At 43.6% G+C, this 22,150-nt stretch overlaps 1 protein-coding gene across 2 annotated transcripts in view; it reads left to right on the top strand.

Annotated features, from left to right (window-relative positions):
* Positions 1 to 11,592: 11,592 nt before the first annotated feature.
* FRS2 (fibroblast growth factor receptor substrate 2) overlaps positions 11,593 to 22,150 on the top strand; it is a 50,248-nt gene continuing 39,690 nt past the window's right edge. Inside the window, exons 1-2 of one of the 2 annotated variants that reach the window (XM_040553101.1) lie at positions 11,593 to 12,605; positions 12,809 to 12,925. The gene's annotated coding sequence lies outside the window, so the exon portion shown is untranslated. Of the gene's footprint in view, positions 12,926 to 22,150 lie in introns of both variants that reach the window. The other variant, XM_040553124.1, reaches the window with a different exon arrangement.

The raw sequence follows: 22,150 nt of genomic DNA on the forward strand, positions 1-22,150 counted from the left end.
ACATTGTGTCAATGCTCTTCGAACGCTGCTTAATACATATAGTACAGAGTTAAATGTGCACAGCTCCGGGGCCCTGAAACTCCACAATACCGGGGGGAGAACTGAGGACATAGTGGCAATCTTCACTCAGAATTTCCTTGCTTTTGTCAGATGAAGTCAAATCTTGAAAGATATTGCAACACACTGTAGCTTTTTTTTTTTTTTTTTGCATTTAATTAGATTTATGGCCCACTTGGTTATCACAGGCTAGTTGGAAACAGGCGTGCGCACATTGTGCAGTCAGCACATCGATGCTGCTCCTGGGAAAGAGCCAGCCAGAAGTTAGAGGAGCTGCATGTGGCAGCCTTTGTTAGGGGAACGAAAACAGTTCAGTTGGGTTAAGCAGAGCATTCACTTGTGAGGCAAACTGCATTTGTATATGTACTTGTGAGGCCCAGAAGGCAGCTTCACTGGCAGTAATAACATTTCTCAGACTTTCAATGCCCAAATGGGTAAGGGACCAAGTGTCTAGTATGTCAAGGAGTAAAACACCTAGAATCTCAGCCAGCAAGCTTAGCCTAAAATGAGGTCAGAGAAAATACCTGAGTTTAAATTCATGTTTTTGCAGCTCATTGTAGTATCTATAAAAGTCTAGCTGTCACAGCGACAAGTATCCTCTCCTTCACAGCACGTTACTTAGAGCGCTTGGATCTTTCAACCATGCCGGTGGCATCTGCGTACAAGAACAAGGCAATTTACACACCTGAGGAAAAACAAATTGCAATACCACCAGTGACCTGCGTAACCAGTTCTGCTCCACTTTTCCGTGGATGTCACAGGACTAAGAGCAGGTTTGTCATATTCTGGCAGGCATTTCAGGAGAGGTTTCACTATGTGAATTAAACCGTACGATGCCTGCACTTACCACTGGATTTCAATTTTTTTTTTTTCATTTTAAACTGAAATGTTGACAACTCAACTATTGATGACCAGTAGTGAATTACTGGTGTAAATTATGGGCTCAAACTTGTACTTACTTCTGAAAAATGAAAAAAAACTACTAACTTTGTGGGGATAGGGGTTCTTTCTTAAGAAGTGCAGACCAGGCTGTAAGTGGCTGCTATATGGCCCTTACTGTATGCACGGGCTTTGTTTGATCATGAAAACAAAAACTTCTTGATTTGACACACAAAGGGTCATTCTACTTAGCATGCCACACATGAGGAGAGGCAGAATGTGACTGGTGTTATTCTGTGCAGCTAGCACACTAAGTCTAGCTCTCTCTTTGTAAATCTGTTTTCCAGCTCCAGAAATGTTTGCTATAGACTGTTTTTTTTTTCTTGGTTTGTTTGTTTGTTTTTTGAAGAATTTTGTTAATGTCTAATGGATTTTGGAGCCAGGGGAGAGGGCAGAATAAAATTACACCCTAGGCAGAATAAAATTACACTCCAGATAGCCTCTTACAACAGAGTGAGTTTCTGCACCACATTTCAGCCAGGAACATGCTTTTGCTGCTGAGTCATAAACCCTGAAAGACACTGTTTATTATATAATAGAGCCCTCACCTGTAGCTGGGTTAGGTGGTGCCTATAGCAACATCAAAGGCCTTCTTCATTACAAAACAAAGCGACTGCAAAGTTCTACGATTTGTCATGAGGCTGTTGCTATGGTTTTATTTTTAGGAGAAACTGTTTACTCTCCTCTGTTTACTTCAAGAGCAGAATTTATAGTTGAAACATTAAGGATGTGTATCAGTATCCATCTACAAAAATACATCCATTTTAAGACAAGCTTTAAAGAGAAATATTCCTGCTGGGGAATCTCAGGCTGATCAGAAAAGGCTTCCCAGGTGAGAAGACAAACTATGCATGAAATGGGATAGGTTCCAAAGGTTTTTGGGGGAAGAAATATAACTCTTCTCTTCATACCCTGAAGAAGTTTGTTGCCATGAATCTCTAAACAACATATGAAAGGAAACTGCAAAAACATGGTGCAGAATGTGGCATTCCATTCCCCCATAGTCCCTTCTTTGTCAGACCCAGGCATTAAGAACACAAGATGAATAAGGGAGAACTTTCTTAATGGATAAATCTACTGTTAACATTTTTAATGTGACGGGACTGCTCTCTTGCTTACAGAATTGAATACTGTTAAATCGACGTAGGTAACAGGCAAGAGCAATTGATCTGCTGAGTACAAGTTTCATGACGAACCCCACGATGTTGGTCCCTTCTTGTAAGAAACCAGGAACTGGAACAAGACAGATCTATGAACCAATCCTGAAATACATTAGGACAGTGAAATGAAAACTTAAGGAAACACAAGCTGTGGTAAGTATATTTGATGCAGTTCAAGCTCATTTCCTTTTCAAAGACTATGAATTGTTCCAAAATACTTCTATAACCTTCAGAATTTTAAATAAAAAAGAGGTGTTAACCTGAAAGTTTTAATTTGGGCTGAAAGTGTCATTATTAATAAAGGAGTTATTCTAAGTAGTATTTAAAATTAACACCTTTAAACACAACGTTTAATTGGATAAACCAGTTATGTATCAGAGAACGATTAAATGTACGATTACTTTTGTTGCCCCAGAAAAGCCAGTTAGCACATCCTGTAGCCACTGTATAAGACCATATAAAAAATGCCCAAGCAAACAATTTGAAATGTTTAGCTACTAAAATAGTAGTTTTACAAGTTTTAGCTCTGAGCTAGCTGCTTATGGAGAAGCCTTACAGGTGGCATTGGCAGCAGCATCTCATTTTTAAAGGGAGAGAATATGAGCTACACTGAAATGACAGAGGAGGTCTCTGATTCCAAAGTTGAAGGAATTATTCAAAAGGAAATTTAGGAAGATCCAAAACAGAATTGAAGATGTCATCAAAAGATTTAAAGCAATGTAGGTTCATAATTTGCAGACATCTGCAAGCAGCTGTGCAATCTTTGAAAGAATAGCAATCTTGACAGATATCTCAGTTTGAGATGACAAAAATGATTATAGATATGACCAGCAACCAATATGTCATGGATCAGAAAGATCTATGAAGTGAGAAAAAGAAGCAACAACGTGGCCAGTTAGAAATTCCCAACAGCGGTGAGACACAGCATGATCTTAAGGAGCTAGAAAAACTCAGCTGGAGAATGATACCCAATAGCTGCAGAATACAGCAAAGTAGCAGTGTCTAAATACAGAATTGGTCTGCCAGAAAATCTGAGTGAGCTAGCTAAGATAACATTTCAGTAAATAGTGAAGATGGACAGTAAACAGGTGAAAAATTTCACTGCTTCACCTCTGATTAAGCTGTAGAACTAGATCCTCAAAGAGATGCCATGCTATCCAGACCCGAAACAAACACTGACGTGTAGTTTAAATACAGCCATTCACATGAGTGAATGCATGGTAAGAGCTAGAATCATAGAATCACAGGATCACGTTGCTTGGAAAAGACCTCTAAAATCATCTAGTCCAACCTTTAACCTAGCACTGCCAAGCCCACCATTAAACCATGTCACTAAGCTCTACATCTACATGTTTTCTGAAGACCTCCAGGGATGGTCTACATCTACTACTTCCCTGGGCAGCCTGTTTGAATACTTCACAATCCTTTTAGTGAAGATTTTTTTCCTAATATTCAATCTAAACTTCCCCTGGCGCAACTTGAGGCCATTTCCTCTTGTCATACCTGTTGGTGCTTGGGAGAAGAGCTCAAACCCCACTTCGCTGTAGCCTCCTTTCAGGTAACTGTAGAATGCAATAAGGTCTCCCCTGAGCCTCCTTTTCTCCAGGCTAAACAACCCAGCTCCCTCAGCCCTTCCTCATAAGATTTGTTCTCTAGACTCTTCAGGAGCTTCGTTGCCCTTCTTAGGACACTCTCCAGCACCTCAATGTCCTTGTTGTAGTGAGGGGCCCAAAACTGAACATAGTACTCGAGGTGCAGCCTCACCAGAGCCGAGTATAAGGAGACAATCATCTCCCTGGTCCTGCTGGCCTCAGATATAAGCCAGGTTGCCGTTGGCCTTCTTGGCCACCTGGGCACACTGCTGGCTCATATTCAGATGGCTGTTGACCGATAACCCAGTTCCCTTTCTGCCAGGCAGCTTTCCAGACACTCTTCCCCCAGCCTGTAGTGCTGCATGGGGTTGTTGTGCCCCAAGTGCAGAACCCAGCACTTGGCCATGTTGAACCTCATAGATTGGCCTTGGCCCACCAGTCCAGCCTATCCAGATCCCTCTGCAGAGCCTTCCTACCCTCAAGCAGATCAACACTTGCACCCAACTTGTCGTCCCCAAACTTACTGAGGGTACACTCAGTCCCCTCATCCAGATCATTGATAAAGACATTGAAGAGAAGTGGCCCCAGTGCTGAGCCCTGGGAACACCACTTGTGACTGGCCTCCAGCTGGCTCTAACTCCATTCACCTCTCTTTGCGCTTTTCCTACCCCCCTTGACAGAATAGGGAAAAAAAAAAAAAAGACTCAACATAAGAGACCTGTGGAACCTTTGTTTATTGCTTATCCAGATGCGGCTGAGGGCTATGGAAAAATTGCAATGTAGAAATATTTAGCTGGATGTGGACTCACAGATCAAGATCAACAACTACGGCTGAAGAGACTTAAAGGCAATTCTGTGTAAAAGAGTACCTAAAGGACACAAGCTGTGCTGCAGATGTCTGTCTTTAGACCAGCTCGTTGTTTTGTAGCCCATTAGATAGGCTACATTTATGAGATATACAAGCATACACAGTACGTTAGATGGCCATGTTTGCTAGAGACTTCATGTTACATGACCCAACTATAGGAAGATCTCGTCTCCTCTGATCTCATCCACATCCACCCTTTCAGGTATCATTGTGTTTCTAGGACATGCAGTTGAAGAAAACCTCTGCACGAAGTTCAGCTTCTCCAGCTCTCACACAGCCCACAGGTTACTTGGACACTGGGGACCGCTGCCATTCATTTGCTTCTGCTTCATCTGCTGTCAAGAGCAGGGACAAAAGGTGAGCAGCTAACACAGCAACATTTTCCATTCTCCCTGTGACAGCCCTCAGATGACTGAAGCAGTCAAAACACAAGGTGCATGACTGCTAAGAAGGTTGGATGTATGGGCTGAGCAGTTCTGTGAAGTGACCAGAAGCCAGGCATTGTTTGGGGAAGTCAGAAGTCAGAGTAAGAGCAGAGAAGTTGGACACAAGGGGGAAATGCTTCTGTCGTGGAGCACAAGTCCTGTGAGGAGTGGCTGAGGGAACTGGGGTTGTTTAGTCTGGAGGAGGCTCAGGGGAGACCTCATTGCTCTCTGCAACTGCCTGAAAGGAAGCTGTGGGGAGCTGGGGGTCGGTCTCTTTTCGCAGATAACTAGCGATAGGACTAGAGGGGATGGCCTCAGGTTGTGCCAGGGGAGGTTCAGGTTGGAAATGAGGAGACATTTCTTCTCATAAAGAGCAGTCAGGCATTGGGACGGGTTGCCCAGGGAGGTGGTGGAGTCACTGTCCCTGGAGGTGCTCAAGGGAAGGCTGGACGTGGTGCTTAGGCTCAGTGGTGACAGTGGTGGCAGGGGGTGGTTGGAGCAGATGATCCTGGAGGGCTTCTCCAACCCTGATGACTCTGTGACACGCGATGGGGACGCGTTAAGCACCGCTCGCTGGCTGCTCAACCTGCGACCCAACCGCTTCATTTGGGTGTGCGCGTGCTTAGACGTTAACTCCACAACCACCCCGGCCGGGACGGCCTCACGGGCTGCGCCCCGTCCCCTCCCGTCCCTCCCGCCGCTGGGCGCCGCCGCGCAGGCCCCGCCGCCCCCTCCGCCACCCCCGGAAGGCGTCCGCGCCGTGCCCCGGAAGCGGTGGCGGGCAGAGTCCGGCCCAGCGCGAGGCCCTGCGGCTGCCGGGAGGCGCAGCCGTTACCGCCGCGGGACGCGGGGCCGCCCGCTCGCCCCTCACCGCCGGCGGGGCCCGGCCCGGCCCGGCTCGGCTCGGCGCGGCGGCGGCCGGCGGAGGTGGGTGCGGGCCCTCCCCTTGCTCCGGCTCCTCCTCGGGGGGCCGCCTGCGGGGCGCGGGGCGAGCCCGGCGGCGGCGGCGGGTCCGGCCGGGGCGAGCTGTCAGCCCCCGGCCGCCAGCCAGGGTCCGGCCCCGGCTGCGGGGCTCGGCCGCGGGGAGCGGAGCCCGGGCCGCGCTCGCCCCGCTCCGCCCGGGGTGACCCGGGGGTGCCTGGGGAGCGGGGGTGCTGCCGCCGCTTGCTGGCCCCGCGGCTCGTTCCTCGTGATGGTCGGGATAATCGGGATAATCGCGGGGAGAAGCCCTGAGGAGCGCTGACGGGCGCCGAGGTGGAAACGCTGTGTGTAATACGCGCAGGGAAGGCGTGCAGCAGAGGTCGGGGTTGGAGTCCGAAAGTTGCCGGTGGTGGTTGGGTGCTAAAAGAGTTAGGAAAGGTTTTCGGTTTCTGTATGGCTTCTGAGTCGTCTTTGAGGCTTGTGGGTTAAGGTGCTAGTGACGGAGCGATATGTAGTGTCACGAGAAAAAATATTTTGCCTTACCGGTGTTCACAGTACCTCCGTATTATGACTCTGTCATTAACCCTGCGCTCCTTGCTCCACAATATGGTTGCGTTTAGGGGAATGAAGGACCATTTTTTCTAAGGTTCACTGCTGGGTGAAAAGTGATTTGTTATGAAGACACCTGGGTTCAGACCCTGTAAGCATCCTGCTTTCCTGCTGGGGTCAGCAGAACTGCCGGGGACATTGTTTCATTACCTGTTTTTCTCAGCAAGTGCATCTGAAATGCACACCGGTCCACGCCTGCTTAAAAAGAAATGTGTATTGGTGTCAGCATAAACTGCCAGTTCAAGTCCAAAAATATGAACCGCATTACAAAAGCAAAGTGATTAAGGACGTCATTTCTTGACCGAGAACCTCTGGGTTTATTTGCTTGCAGGTAAAGAATGCTTTGAAAACGCTTGGTGAAACAACATTCCAGCAGTTGTATTTATACCAGGTTAAATGGCTTCGCAGGGCTTTGCTTGCTTTCCAGTTCAGTGTCTTCTCTTGAATGTTGGTGCTTAGCTGTAGTCAAATAAACTGGTCTCATTTCTGTGTAATTCTCGCACAGTAACTCGGTCTGCTCCTTCCTCGTGTGAGAAACTTCTGTTAAAGAGAAGTAGTGCAGCCTTTATACAAAACGTTGTCTGAGGCAGTCTGTGGAAGAATCCAGCTTTGTAAGAAAAGGAGTTTCATAAACTGTCAAAGAATACAGTATACGGCACTTGTGAAGACTGGTTTGAGGATCTGTCAATATAATCCTGCGCTTCAGCTTCTTCTTGATCTCTGAGGTTGATATGCGATATGTCCCGTCTGCTAAATTAGTGTGTTTCTGTCCTCTGTTAAACTGGGTGAGCGTAAACAAGGATATTTACGTGCCATGGAAATTACTCCCTTTAAAACCTGATGATGCAATAATAAATTACATCGGTTGAAAGTTAGCAACGTTATTTCTAACCACCTATCTGTACTACTGCTTACGATACTTTACTCTTCAAAAATTAGCTTGAAAGTAGCTGTATCCGTGTTTATTAGGGGTCTAATCCAGAACCCAAATCAGGCTTACTGCCTTCTGCGACCATTGGCTCTTGCGGTGTAAGCGATGCAGCTCTCTGAATAGTGGTGAAATCCACTCCTGAGCCACTTTAGGACCACTTTAGTCACCTGAACTGTTATTTAAATTTCTGGTAAACATTAAATTCCAGTTAAGATAATACTTGACGTGGCTGTATTGGGTTTATGGCATATATGTTCTTATTAAGCAAAAAGCCCAGGCCAATTTAATCAGTGCTGTTTAGAGGAACGTCTGGCGAAGGCACCGTTATTAGGTTAGCGTTGCTCCCGCTCTGTCTTCATTTCGCTAACCATGAAGAGTGGAGCTGGGAACGCCGTTACCGCTTCTGCCCGAGTAGGCTGCGGCTGCTTAGGCTTCTGAAAACGTGGTGACAACGCTTAGTCTTAAATCTGGTGTGAAAAATAATCCCGTTGAGCTGCTTTGGCAAGTTTAAATGTGAGCTGTGGTGGTGCACAGGCGTGTTTCCCGGCATCGCAAGCGGGTCAAAGTCGGGCTTTCTGCCTTCTGGCCTCCTGCCCGCTGTCCATCCCTTGGGGATGCCGATGTGGGGGGCTGAGCTGCCTGCGAGCCCTTGGGGCTGCTCGGGCCCCGTCTCGCCACGGACACCGTGGGACGTGAGCCGGGAAGCAGCACCGCGGGCTCGGCGAGAGCGTATGGCAAAGCAGGGTGCTGCTGTTTGTTTGCACCCCGCCTGCCGCTTCCTCCTCGGCGCGGGGCCGGGCCGAGGTGCGCAGGGAGCCGGGGAGGGGCAGGGGGAGGGGGAGGCCGGGTTCGCTGCACAAACACCTGGGCTGGCGGTGGGAGCGGGGTGCGGCCCTTGCTTTCGGTGACAGGGACGCGTCGTGCCGGTTTGAAGGGCGCTTGGTCCTGGCCTGGTTCAGCCAGGTCGCCTGGAGGGTTTGAGTGCATCTCTTGGTTACAGCTCACGGGCATAATTCACAGCTAAGACCCCTTAATCCATGGCAGCGTGTCGCTGATTTTGCTATGCACTCCGAAGGGATTTTGAGGGAAGAATCTGGCCATTTGTATACTAATACCTCTTCTTTTTTTTTTTTTTTTTTGGTGTTTGCATTTGGTACCTATTGTTTTGTTTAGCGGTGCTTAATGGGAAAAATACGCTCCTGCTTATAACTGCAGTTCATCCGTCAAATTCTTGGAACAATGGATTTGTTCAGCGTGTGTGTTGAGTTCTTAAAGAGTAACTTCAGAACAGACAGTTATCAGAGCGTGTGCTAAGAAAACCGCAAGATATCCTGCAAGAGTAAATAGGTTTAACAGCACCACCAACAAAAAAAACTATGAAAGTTACGATGCTGACCTGAGACTTAATGCTGTTAACTTCAGACAGCATCCTAGGAGGCAGCGTATGACTCCTCTGCTTAAATAACAGTGTGGTTTTCAAAGCCTGTCTTAAGGCTTTCAGGCTTTACTTAATGTTTCAGGATGTGGATAGGCATTGCTTTTTGCAAACATCTCTGAAAATTTTAGATGCTGCATCCCGCAGCCGTTTGTCTCTTCTGCTCTGCCACCGATTATGGCACCGAACGATCCTTCCCAGCGAAGGAGCCGCTAGTCGGTGGTGCTGCCTGCCCTCGGCACAGCCGGCGCGTAACGGCCAGCGTCAGCTCTGCCTTCAGCACCCGGGTGCCACGGGGAATTCCTCCTGAAGTGGATGAATTACGTGATCCCTTACGTGATCCCCGCCCTCGCAGGTCTGTAGGGGTGGTGGCCTCTCTGCCGGCTGGCGATGAGTAACCACGGGCAGTAGCTTCTGCTGGAGGAGCTCATCTGTCTACTGCTGGTCAGCCACGTTTTCTGAAACAAATTTACTGGCTTTTGCTTTGGCTGCTGCTGTGTGACGTTGTTCTTTCTGACTGAGGGGCTGTTGGCTGAAAATTGCTGTCCAGAGATGTCGTTTCACGCAGCTTACACAGATGATATTTCAGTCGTGTAGAAGTTGCCCAAGAACATGCATAATATAGCAGACTTTGCATCTCTTGCTCTTAAGCATCTTTTTTTTTTTTTTTTTTCCCCTTTGGTCGTCCCTTCTGCTACAGGTAAGCTTTCATTTCAGACGTGAACTGGTCACAAACGGGTGGTGATCTCTTCTCACGTTACACGTGTGTATGTGCCTGTATGTGTGTGTGTACCTCACATATTCCCCAACACAGCGCACTCTTCAGCTTCCTCCTTTCTGCTGCTGCTTGGCCGGCAGCAATCGTGATACCCGGTATATCAGTCTTTATTGCGGCCGATCTTCCTGGAGCTGTGTAATTCTCCAGGATTTCAGTCTTTCCCTCAAGCTTGAAATGACAACAAAAATAATTATCCCTAGGCTTTAATAAAAGAACTAATCGCTTTTTTCCTGATGTTTATACAATAAAATTTCACGATTATTGCATGTTTGGGATCGACTATATGCATTCTTTTCTAATTAGTGGAAATGGCGTTATGATTACTGACTGTTTCCTTCTCTTCTTTTTGAATACTTTAATTTCATGGCTTTGTTCTCCTAAAACGCTCTCACATCCGTACGTGGAGTACTGAAGCTCTTGTTTTGTAAGCTGTGCTTAATCTGAGGCTGACTCGCAGGTGGCCCAGGGTAATTCCCAGACTTCTTGCCGGGACCTCGGTTGACAAAGCCAGGCACCGTGTCTTTAGCCAGAAGAACAGGTTTCCTTCTCCGGGCTTCTCTTCGTTGGGATTTTGGCCCTGGCAGGGCTCAGTTGCTATTGCCGTCATTCCTACGGTGGTGATGGTTGCTGTAAACCACCGATCTGTTACTGTGTGCTGACTCAGTGGTGAAAAGTCGCTTTGATTTCCTGCCTTCTCAAGGATAAAACAGACCCTCTGTCCAGCGTGAGGTACCTGGACTCCTGTGCTCCTGGTGGAAGGTGCCGAACAGTGACTTGGAGCCGTTGTGTTGCCAGGCCCACCGATCTCCCGTGGCTGCCGCCAAGAAGTTCAGCTGCGTGGGACACCTTGCCCGATGGCGTTTCTTACCCCCACACCCATCGAGCAACCGTTTGTCAGGCAGATTTTCTTTGGATGGGATATTACGTGTGACACCTCAGTGTGACACGTCGCACAGTGTGCAGGTGGGGACGTTTCATCGTTACCCGAAGTCAGTCAGTAAAAATAATGGTAGCAACGCTGCGCTGAGTATGTGGGCAGGGGAAAGATATTCAACGGCATCATATTAGATTAGACTAGAAAGCTTTCGTAGACTTTTGTCCTCATACATGATACTTTTTTGTAGCAGTATGTAGTCACGTATTTCTGAGAGGGAATGCCTTGACTTCATGACGGGGCGGAGAGTTGACGGGTTTTGCTGTGCCTGAGCACACGCTGACATCTCCTCCCCGAATGGAGCTGTTGCAGCAGCAGCTTTAAAAGGGAAACTCCGGCTGTTTTCTGCCGAAATGCAAACTCTGCCCTACATATAGCTTCGAGTGACAAACGAATGATCCGCCGCTAACTGTAGTCCATTTTGGTAGCAACGTGTCTTGTGCTGAGCTCTTCGGAAATGACAGCAGCAGCTTTTTGCTCGCTTGCACGGCCGAGCAGAACAGAGCTGACTGTGCAGCAGTTATCCTTCAGACGGCTAAATTTTTCAGTCTATTTATGAGTATCAACAAACACTTTGTGCATACTTTTGCCATGCGTTGAATGCTTCTATTTTCCTTTAATTTAGCTTAAAACTAGTAATGGAATTCCTGAGGTTTTGAAAGGAATAGCTCTTGGCAAGCCTCGAGTTTTGAAACCAAAGGCAAATTAAGATACCAGGCAAACCCAGGGAGGGCTACTACTTCAGGGAAGCATGTTAAGATTCTTCCGACATCTTGGAGACTGTTTGTTGTATTTATGTTTAAAATATATATGTGTATCTTTGAATTACTCCTGTGGAGCGTAGTTGATGTTGTTGTTTTGTTTAATAATTAAAAAAAGATAATACTGAAACTCAAGTGGAGGTTGTTTTTTTTTTTTTTCCTAGACACCGTCGAAGAGGTTTAGCCTCCTCAGCCAACCATTAGAAGCAGAGCGTAGAATACTCCTTTTAGGTTTTTCTTTGTATCTGACTGTATTTTTCAGTAATTCAAACAGTGATTGAAGCATGTAATTAGACTACAGGTTTTATGCTAACTCAAACATGCTTTTCCTTCCAAGTGACCACAGTAAGTGTAACTGAAATAGTTATCATACATCTGTCAGGTAGTACAATGTGCAGCCGGGACGTTTATTTACATTTTCAAAGTGTTGCCGTGCTTTTTACAAAGCGCACAGCTAAGCGTTGCTTTACTGTGGTGGGAATAAGCCCATTTGCACCGCAGGGAAACGTAGGCATCTGTGGGACTGCTCGTAGCCTGTTCCCAGTAATCCCGAGGTGTACCGTGTTTGTAGAGAACTGCTGTGCTATCTCCTTTATTTAGGTTACCGCGTTTCTTTTTGGAGTTTCGCCGCTCTGCGTGCCTTCATTCAGCCCTACGTTTCCTTGCAGTGTCTCTTATTATCATAAACATTTTGAATGTCTTGGAGCTCATTATCATCTCTCTCAGATTTAACTCGTTTGCTCTCCATTTGCAATGCTGCTGACAGCACTATAATCCTCTGTCGCCTGGGGCAGTAATTTGGGAGTAGCCCTCTTTTTTTCTCTTCTCCTTGAATCCACAGTCATGTTTTATTCATATCCTTCTTCTTCCTTGTCCAAACAACATTTCCAAGATCACATTTTCTTTTTCAGTCTTTACAAATAAAGTTTAGGCCTGTGTCTGTCATCTGGAGTACTTCAAGTACCTCCTCCCTCCCCTCCTGATATTCGTGTCTCTGCGATCTGCTTAAAATACGGCTGGGAAGATTTTTCAGTAGTCTGCTTGACTGCTAGCTTCCCTCATCAACTTCACGTTCATTGTCTTTGAGTCCGAAAAATCTGCATCTTGAATTTCCACAACGTGCTCTTCTTTCGCCCTGCTACTCGTGGTGCTCCAGTCTGTCCTTTTTTCCTCTACCACTGCACTTGTGTTTCGGGTCAGATTCTTCTTTTTGATTTAGGAAACTTCTGAGTGTTACCATATGATATATGGTGATCCTACTACATGAGAAAATCATTGCACATCTGACTTTTCTTCATGTTGTTAGGTATTGTGCTCTGCTTATACAGATGAACTGCATTTTTATCTAACGAAGCGGACAAGGATGCATGCTATCTTTTTTTTTTTTTTTTTTAATAGAGACCTGTGAAAATTATTTTGCTGTGTCTTCCCAATTTGGTTCACTTGTCTGATGACTGTACTTCCTTATTCTGGAATAAGAGAGGAGCACTGGTGACGCGCCTTAAGCTTTGTTGTGTGAGTACAATGTCAGGTTTTGTGGACTTTTATTACTCTGTGTGACTGCTGTTAGTAAAGACGTTTTGCTGTACTTGTTAAGTTTATTGGGTGAGACAAATCTGACTAGTAGTCTGTAAATGATAGACTAATTGAATTAAACTAGCAATAAAAATAGCATTAAATGCTATGTCTTATTGCAGAACTAAAGCTAATATTAACAGAGGTAATACTTCTTTTTCTTTTTGACTATGGGAAACCAGTTGACTCTTAAGTATTTTTCATGTCTCATGAAGTATCGGGCCACAACGTTTTTGCATCAGTGACTTGTGATTTATTTATCGAGTGTTTAAACTTTGTTTTCAATTATAATGACTACAATAATTGTAATATTTAGCTTGCTGTACCTGTTTTAGGAATGTTTGAGGATAGCGGAATGAAATTGTCATGACCTCTTCTGAGTCACAGCAGCTGCCTTGTGTTTCATTCTCCTGAAACCTGCTACATAGGCTTCAGTGCCTCCAGATTGAGAGCGCAGGGTACGTATTGCTCGTCAGTTTGTACAGCAGTGAATGTGAAAGGACTTGAGTAGTTCTAGTTTTAGTGTTAATTTTAGAATCATAGAAACACAGGGTTGGAAAGGACCTACAAGATCATCTAGTCCAACTGTTCTCCTATCACCAATATTACCCACTAATCTACTAAATCGTATCTCGTAGCACCTTGTCCAGGCGCTTGGTGAACGCTGCGAGGGACGGTGACTCCGCCACCTCCCTGGGCAACCCGTTCCAGTGCCTGACCCCTCTTTTATTAGGTGTACCAGCAGTAATGCCAAAGCAAGCTGAATGGTTCGTGTCATTCGATGTGGTGTTTGTGCGGCTAGGCTGGAGATAGCCTTAGTCTTAGCTGACTAGCCCCTACTTTAAGGCTCTTAAAAGCATTTAATCGGCAAATGTTTGGATGCTCTGTTTGAATGTGAATGCCTATTTTCTTATCTTTCTGATAGTCTCTTCATTTACTGCGTATGTTGTAGCCTACAGTGTTCAGTTTCTGAGGGAGCATTCTCTCGTTGCAGTTTGGCTGGGAAGGATGCCATTACATTTATCTTTGTTACTAACAGGCATTTGACTAAGTTTAGATCTTAAAAAGCAATGAACAAGCTAATATTCTATACAACGTTGTCTAATAAATTACTCTCTCAACTTGAAATTTATGCTCTTTATTTAGTGTTGTTATAATAACATTTTTAGGCCCATAGAGACATCTTTAGTAATACGTGCTAGTCAGGCAGTCCTGCAACTCTAGAGGATGCCTTGTTGTTAACAATTGCTGGGCTAGAAAAGAACGTATGTGGGAAGGGTAAAAGGGAATATACTACATCGGCTTCAATCAAATTATTATTATTATTTTTCTTCTTTTTCTCCTCATCCTTTTTTAGGTAGACAGCTAGATAGGTAAACCTTTCTTACCCAATGCTTACATTCCCCCTTCACCAAGTTCCAGAACCTGTTTTGAAAACAGAGGTGGGGAAAGCGTTTTCAGGTTGTCTTCTAGGTCTTCAGTTCTGGAGCAATGTTTGTTGTGTCTTAAAGGCACAGCGTATGCCAGAAACTCAGATAAGCTTCTAGTTTCTGTAAGACTCTTCATGTTTAAGTATATATTATGACTGTTATTGTCAGATACTTGTAGCCACTTAGCGTCTTGAAATATTTCTGCTAGTAAAGGGCGACGAGCTGCCCTTCAAAATCTAAAGTTTAAGCTATTTGTCTAGGATTTTCTGTGCCTACAGTGGATGTGGATCATCTGACCTTCAGAAATGCATTTTCTTTTACTGTGACTTTTGTCCATAAATGTCAGTATGTTTGCTTACTAAATATTTATTTCTTCTTGCTTTAGAGTTCCTTGTTCTGCAGAGTCCCTCTAAATTGGTCCCGTACAGCACAGCTTCATGTGTCTGCTAAATTTAAATTTATTTCTCTTGAAGAGTTTGTATTTGTGAAGTAACCTGTAATCTATAGTTCTGTTTGTTAAATGGATGTAATTCACTAACTTTAAATGGTGTGTTTTTAAAATAGTTTAATATAAAAGTAAAAAGCAGCTTAATATTGTTAGTTGCATGGAACTTAAAACGGAACCAAACCTTCCTGAGAGTTTGATTTGTGCCAGTACCATATCCATTTCACATTTTCTGAGCGCTCTTCATTGTTGACGTTAAAATAAATTGATAACATTTATGCTGCAGCCTGTCCCCTATTGTGCCTCCCCCTCCAAGGACATAAATGTCTCTGTCTTACCCTGGGGCTCAGCCTAAGGCAGGTTTTTGTTGTTTGTGTCCCAGTTTAAATATTTGTAAGTTTTAGGGCTCACAAATACAGGCATGTAAAAAGCTAATTGACAAACAGTTGATAAATCAAGTTTCATGTTCACATGTCACCTCTGAGAGCCTCCAGTACTCTTACCTATTGATGTGTAAATTGGAGCATGGTTTTGAGTTACTCTTTATTTATTTAGATTCTGATTCATGTAAGATTTTGCTGGATGTTTTGACTTCTCGCTGAACCCCAGGCGACAAAACTTAGCAAGGGATGTAGGAAAAATAAGGTGCAACTTAAGCATATGCCAATCATTCTGTAATTCACTGCTCGTAAACTCTCCCTTGGGAATGAAGGCGAGCCAGATTACAGGTGAATTCTTCGTAGCGTGGAGTAGGAGGATGTCAGAGGAGGAGTAAACCTGTGCAGCTGAGACTTTCAGGAACGAAGCACTTCATGATAAGTACTGCATTCTAGGGAAAGTTCTAAATAAAATAATTAAATGTCGACGAGGCTTACGCTAATAAATAGTGGGATATTACCCAGGTGTTGGGCGATGCGTCCGACTGCCGCCGTGCTGCTTGCGGGATGCCTGGTCACGGCGGAGCGATGGGTGGGTTGGCTCTGGCGCTGCCTGACAGAGCGGGCAGAGCGTTACGGATTGTGCGTTGCCTTTTCATGAAACTTTCTGCCATAAGCATCAGTTTTTAGCACCAGACCGAATGCAGTGTTGTACATGGAATATGCAGTTTGCAACTTCTGTGCTAGAAAAAGAGCATTTGTTTCCCCAGTCTATGTATTGAGTTGGTAATTATTCTGAAATTAACTAAACATTTTTATGAACTGCTGTAGTGCTTGATTGCATAGAGGTCTTGAAATATTTCAAGAAAATAAGCATATTTGAAGTAAGACCTATTTTCTAATCCTGCTGTCAGATGTCAAAATGTCTGAAAGAGGCAGACTGCGTTTTTTCTTGTTGCTTTCCAATGCCCTACATAAAAGTTTGTGACCTAGATGTGTTGGTTTTTTTCTTCTAGTCGAGTTACGCAAGTTAACATGGCTTTTGTTGTTGATAATTAGCTAAAATTATTGGGGGGGATGGGGAAGGGACATCCACCGTTCATCCTTTCATGGAAACAAAATCTTCAGCTCGCTTCTGTCATTCGGGTGCATTCAGCTTTAGGTTCTCCTCCATCATTAGTGTGTAGAAATGCTAGCTTCCAGACTGTCAAAAATTGGACACAGCCCAGGAGCTGAAAAGAATGTAAACTTTTGTATAATGAATTATATGAAACTTCCCTGTCAGCTAAGGAGGAGTAAGTGAAACACCATACTAATGAGGTTTTAAAGTAGTTAGATTTTAGGTTTGTTGCATATGATACGTTATTTCTCAAGTGCGCTGTACCAAGGAAGCGTAGCTTCAGAAACGTGTTTCTATTCTTCACTTCAGAACAGAAAACAAAATAAGTAAATAAAAAGAATGCTTGAAAGGACGGAATAATAAAGTCAAATGGTTTATGATGAACAGTAGAAGTATTTTTGTATATTACTTCAAATAGTAAACGTTGTGAGTCAGCTGTTAGTGATTTGAGAGAGAATTTGCTTTATATGTATCCAAATATATACATGCTTTATAATAATAATGACAAATATATACATACTTTACGTGTATAAATTCCAATACCAAACAGAATTTTCGTGAGGCCAGATCGTTGGTTACCTATCCTTATGAATGGGCTATTTTGAGGTGGGTGATTTTGTGATTTTTTTACAACTTCAGGGATATTATATAAAGAAGCATTTAAAAATAAGGCGAGAAAGAATAAGGGGGTGTCGTCTTTAGCATGTGAGCCTGTATTTGTAACTAGAATGTAACTAAAACTGTCACCAAAATGTTTGATGTTGAATTTTGTATGTTAAAAGCTAAACTCTTGCCAAGTTCCTCACAGGCTAACCCTAAAAACAAACTGTATTTAAATTTTCTTTGGGTTTCAAATCTGCATTTGTGAATATATCACTTTTAAGCTACTGGTGGGACTAAAAATGTTGAATAGAGATATGGTAAAAATCCTGGAAACTGAGACGCCGAGATGGTTTTGCCCTATGCTAAAATCCCATCACATTTTCTTTTCAAGCTGAGATGTGGAGAAGAAAACTCCGTAAGAAGAGGAATCTTTAGGGTGTGTAATTTGGGACTGTGGAGTTCTACTTTTAAAGTTATTTTTATAGAAATTCAATTTTTTACAGAGATTTAAACTTCTGTGCTGGTGCAGATACAAAGCTAGTAAGTAGATCATTCACACTCTCCTCTAAGTATGTTTTTAAGTTTGAATGGCACGATTTTGTCCAGCTGCTCCACAGCTGGGTGAAGTGTTAATAGTTAAACTGGATGTCAGCACTTCTTTTTTATTTTAACTCAAAAGTAGTGACAGCATAGCTTGAAGCAGCCGGTGCACTTTTTTTTCCTTCTGTTTGCTTTACACAACCATCATGTACACAGATGATCAAACTGTTTGTAAATCATTTTACAGTATGCCTTACAGATTTTTGTTCGCTTGCTTTAAATGGCAAAAATCTTGCTGTGAACTGCAGCAATTAGCAGCTGGTTTGAGCGTCAGTGGTTCAGTGCTTGTCTCCTGAGTAGGGTAGGGCTGGCACCTCCTGAGGTTAGGGAATTTATACATCAGCTCCTGCCTTGGAAATGTTGTTTGCTGCTTCCCAGAACTTCATTTTAGTTCCAGGAAAAGTGTAAATGCTTCCCTATAAAAGTGTGTGATGGTGTATCGGTCAGCCTGCACCTTATGTTACGAATTACACTGGGGGGTTTTGTGGTGTTCCGGGATTTTTCGTGCAGATTTTGTGTGTTATTTATACATATATCTTAGTGCTTTTTTTGGTCTTTTACTAACTAAGCTACTGTTGGTCCAAAAGATGTGTTTCATCTAAGGTGGTATGTCACTATTAATGGTATGAATCTGTAGCAGTGACGTGACATTGCACATGGAATTAAACTTGCCAAAAGTGTCATCGCTGGTGATTCTCGGAGAAACTCTCAAATGAGTTCTGAGGATCTTGTGATTACTTCTTGTTCCCTGGGCTATCTGGTGGCGGGGTAGGGAAGTCCGGATGTGCCAGAGATTAAAGAAATCAGCTATCACTTCCGTACATCTGTTGCAAAAATTAGTAAAATTGACACAGCCATACAAATTTGTTCTACCCAGTTTGACCTTTGTTTAGTGGATATAATAATAAAAAAAAAAACTGTAGCACCTTAGCAGCCAAGAATTAATGTTTTTCAGGTTGAATAAAAAAAAAAAACATACTACAGAGGTAGGGCTGTTAGACTGTGGAAAGTTAACGAAGTCGATGTGCTTGTGATCCCTGTTTGATGTTTGCAAGCTTCTGCAAGAGTTGTGTGGCTGTATGGAACTAGTTGTTCAGCTGGTGCTCTTCAGGGTGACTTCACTGCATTCGATCAAGATCATGGCGAAGTAATTAATTGTTACAGAAGAGTTTGTGGGATGTGCTAAGAGCCGTTCAGTAACAACCCTCGCGGGGACAGGCGTATAGCTGAGTCGCTTCTGGTCAGAGTTTCAGTGCCGTACCTACAGCGCGCCTGGGGCTTGTCTGCAGGGCAGAGTGAGTGGGCAGGAAGCTGGCGTATGAATTACCTAGCTCTATTATATAGCCTACCTCTGAGAGCCTGCACAGCAAGAATTAGCACAGGCTGATCAGTGTATTGGTGCAAATAGCACTCTAATAGTGTGCTAGTCAAGCTTACTGGATATTTTGAGTTGTTAAATTATTGATGCGTTTCCTTGCAGTTCTTTCCATCATTACAGACTTTCAGTCAAGTGGACAGTGGACCATCACACTACTGAACAGAATCCTGGAGGCAATAAAAGCAGATAACATTACGTACGTGCATTATGGACAAAGAAGCTGAATGTACTTTAGCGGTGATTGGTGTGAAGAGGTATTGGAACAGGCGATTTGAAAGGGAAGGGTGGGTTTCCTTGGGAGGGCAGACGTGTACCCTGTGAGAAGCCCAAGACTTCCCTTTGGAAGCATCGTTCCTCGTGCTGCTGCCGCAGTACGGTGGTGAGGCTGCTGTTGTGACTGCAGCACAGGCGGGGATGCTCTGGAGCTTAGCCTGGGGGGAAGTGAGGAAGAAACCAGGGAACTCCATGAAGTAAGGGGAGGAAACTTCAGAGAAGAGGAGGAATCACTTGAAAGGAAAATCAGAGCTTGTTTGGTGGAGCAGAGGGCACAAAGGCAGATTGTGATTTAAATTAAAATACAATTTGTAAAGGTTGCTAGTTTACTTCTACCTCCTGCTCCATAAAATGCGAAGCTTCTGAAGTGAACATTTTGTATTTCACCGACATCTTCCTGATTGCAGATAACATAATGAGTTTTCCTTCTGCACAGTTCCAAATGATCCATCTGTCCTGAAAGACGTGTCTAGAAGCTGGTTATGACCTACAGGAATTAATATATTTTGGGTGATAACAAAGGTGCTTGATCAGCTTCTGCCCTGATATCTGGGAGTGCAATTTGAAATAAGGGAAACTTTTGATCACAGAAGGAGGTACATCAGAAAACATAATCTGGCGTGCCATGAGGAGTTAGATACTGAAGGCCAAGCTTCCTCCATTTGCAAGCTTTGGGTTGAGAATAACATTTAGCAGCTATTTATAAACTTAAGCTTTTTGCTACCTACAGGGAAGCAAATTGCTTGAGTTAACGGAGGCTTTAAAACACAAAATGTAACTTTATTCCATGGTACAGAAAGGACTTAGCTGCTTTAGAGAGCAGCTGCACACTAGGATTAATCTTTCACTCATTTCTTGTGAACTGAAATTCTCAGATTCTGCTTCTTCCGTCCCTTCTTGTAAATAAGCTAAAATCTTGGTGACCCTCCTGTCGATGGGGAGGTAGTCGCCGTTTCTGCTGTAGCAGCAGATTTGCATCAGCGTGCAGCACTGGGCAGGTTTCAGAGTTTGACACGAGCCCTGCTTGCAGCATACCACAGGCTTCCAGCCGCTGGCACAGCAGAAGCGGGGGATGAATGTACTCTGGCTGTGGTTCCGTGCTATATTATTTAAAAGTTTTCCAACTGTTTGTTTTCCCTTCTGCACTACGTTTTGCTGCCCTCTCACTTATGATGTTACGCATACATACATAACATACATACCATATATATATATATGGTAACTTAAGTAACCTAAATTAAAAGTCCTCTTTCCTTGCAAAGAAACATCAGTGTACACGCTTTGCATAATGTTCTTGCTTCTCTAGTTATTTTCCAGATACTTGTTAAGCAATATTTATTTCTAAATTAAAAAAGATAATATTCTCTTACTGTAGTTTATGGGGTAATGTACAGAAATTGATCTGCACTTTTCAGGTAGTCGACGTAAATGAGTAGGTTATTTGAAGGAGCCTGGAGATGTCAGGTTCACAATCTTAGAAACACTAAGGATTAAATAATTTCTGCTGAGTCGTACAATGGTGTAAAAGTGCATATTATCTGTAGAACAAGCCAATTATGAGTGTGTTATGGTGATCAGATATAACAGAAAATTCATCTGATTCAGATACAGAACCGGACCTGCGGAAATCTGGGGTGTTCCACATACGTGAGCAGTGTAAAGGTTGGTGGGGTTGAACAGAAGATGTAGGAGCTGGGCAAGATGAGGTAGTGGAAGAGCCCAGGGGATCGAATGCTACCTGATAAAGAAAAGGGACCGGGAATCAGTAGGAAGAAACTTGAATTTTGGAATATTCTACATTTGGGGGGTGCTTGACTTAGGTTAGCCTGTGTAATATCACCTATTACGTATAAAGTTTGAATTACAGTGTTTTACTGTCTTAGCAGTAGCTAATGATGGTGTTTCTTAGTTCTAAATCACTTTCAATATTTCTGCACTATTATGTGGGGATAGGTAGCTTCTGTGATTTGTTTTGGGGAGAGTGTCTTCTAGTATAAACAAAGGAATTGCAATAAATGGATATAATACCTGGATTCAAGTGCATTGTATTTACATAATGATTATTTCACACTGCTTCTGCGGCTCTAACATTTCTTTAGTTCCTTCCTAGTTCTCTTTTGTAAAATAATGTAGCTTTTGCAGAGTCTGTTGTTGGCTTGCAGTTTCCATAACATGTTGCTGTTGACTAATTCAGTTATCGCTAGATGTAACGTGTTGCTTTGACAGAAGCGTTTTGTTTGCTTGTGCAGTCTGACACACACATTCTCATTCGCTTTTGAATTTTCTATATTAACTGCAAAAGTACAGAGAGAAAGAATAGGAGTCATGGTTTATCTTGGAATACCCAAACTTGCTTTGGAACAGTACTGCCAAAGGCTATTACGCTTAGCGATTATTATGTTTATGAAGTTGTTGTATTTTCTCAAACCACAGTTCTTGTAAAAGGATAATTAAGTTAAAACTTGGGCTATTCTTTGCAGATTGTGTCAGTGCCAAAATATTTTCAAACAATACTTAGTTATCATTTCAAAGATATCCTTTTAACTTGAAATACTAAGTAGTATAATAAGCTCTTAAAACATACTACTGTCCCTCTAGTTTACTGAATATTAATTTTGAGGTGAAAGGAGGCCATTTATCTTCTGCTGCCATAAGAAATCAGATAGACTTGATTACCAGGGTGAAATGGGATAATTAATGTGAAGGCTTAAAGCTTATGTTCTTACTCTAAATTAATCTTCGTGCTGCAGATCATTTGGGAAGGGGGACAGAAATCTTGTCATCTGCAACTGTTGGTAATGAGTCCTCAGGTTTAGCAAACCCCAAGCTTTCGAAGGTTTCATGCTGTGTATTTATGTAAAATAAAACTTACTGATGAGTTGGATAAGGCTCGGGCTGGAGTTTGGGAGGATGCTTGACATCACTAGTTGACTTTTTTC

Source organism: Cygnus olor, chromosome 1, assembly GCF_009769625.2.
Source record: "Cygnus olor isolate bCygOlo1 chromosome 1, bCygOlo1.pri.v2, whole genome shotgun sequence".
Classification (NCBI taxonomy): domain Eukaryota; kingdom Metazoa; phylum Chordata; class Aves; order Anseriformes; family Anatidae; genus Cygnus; species Cygnus olor.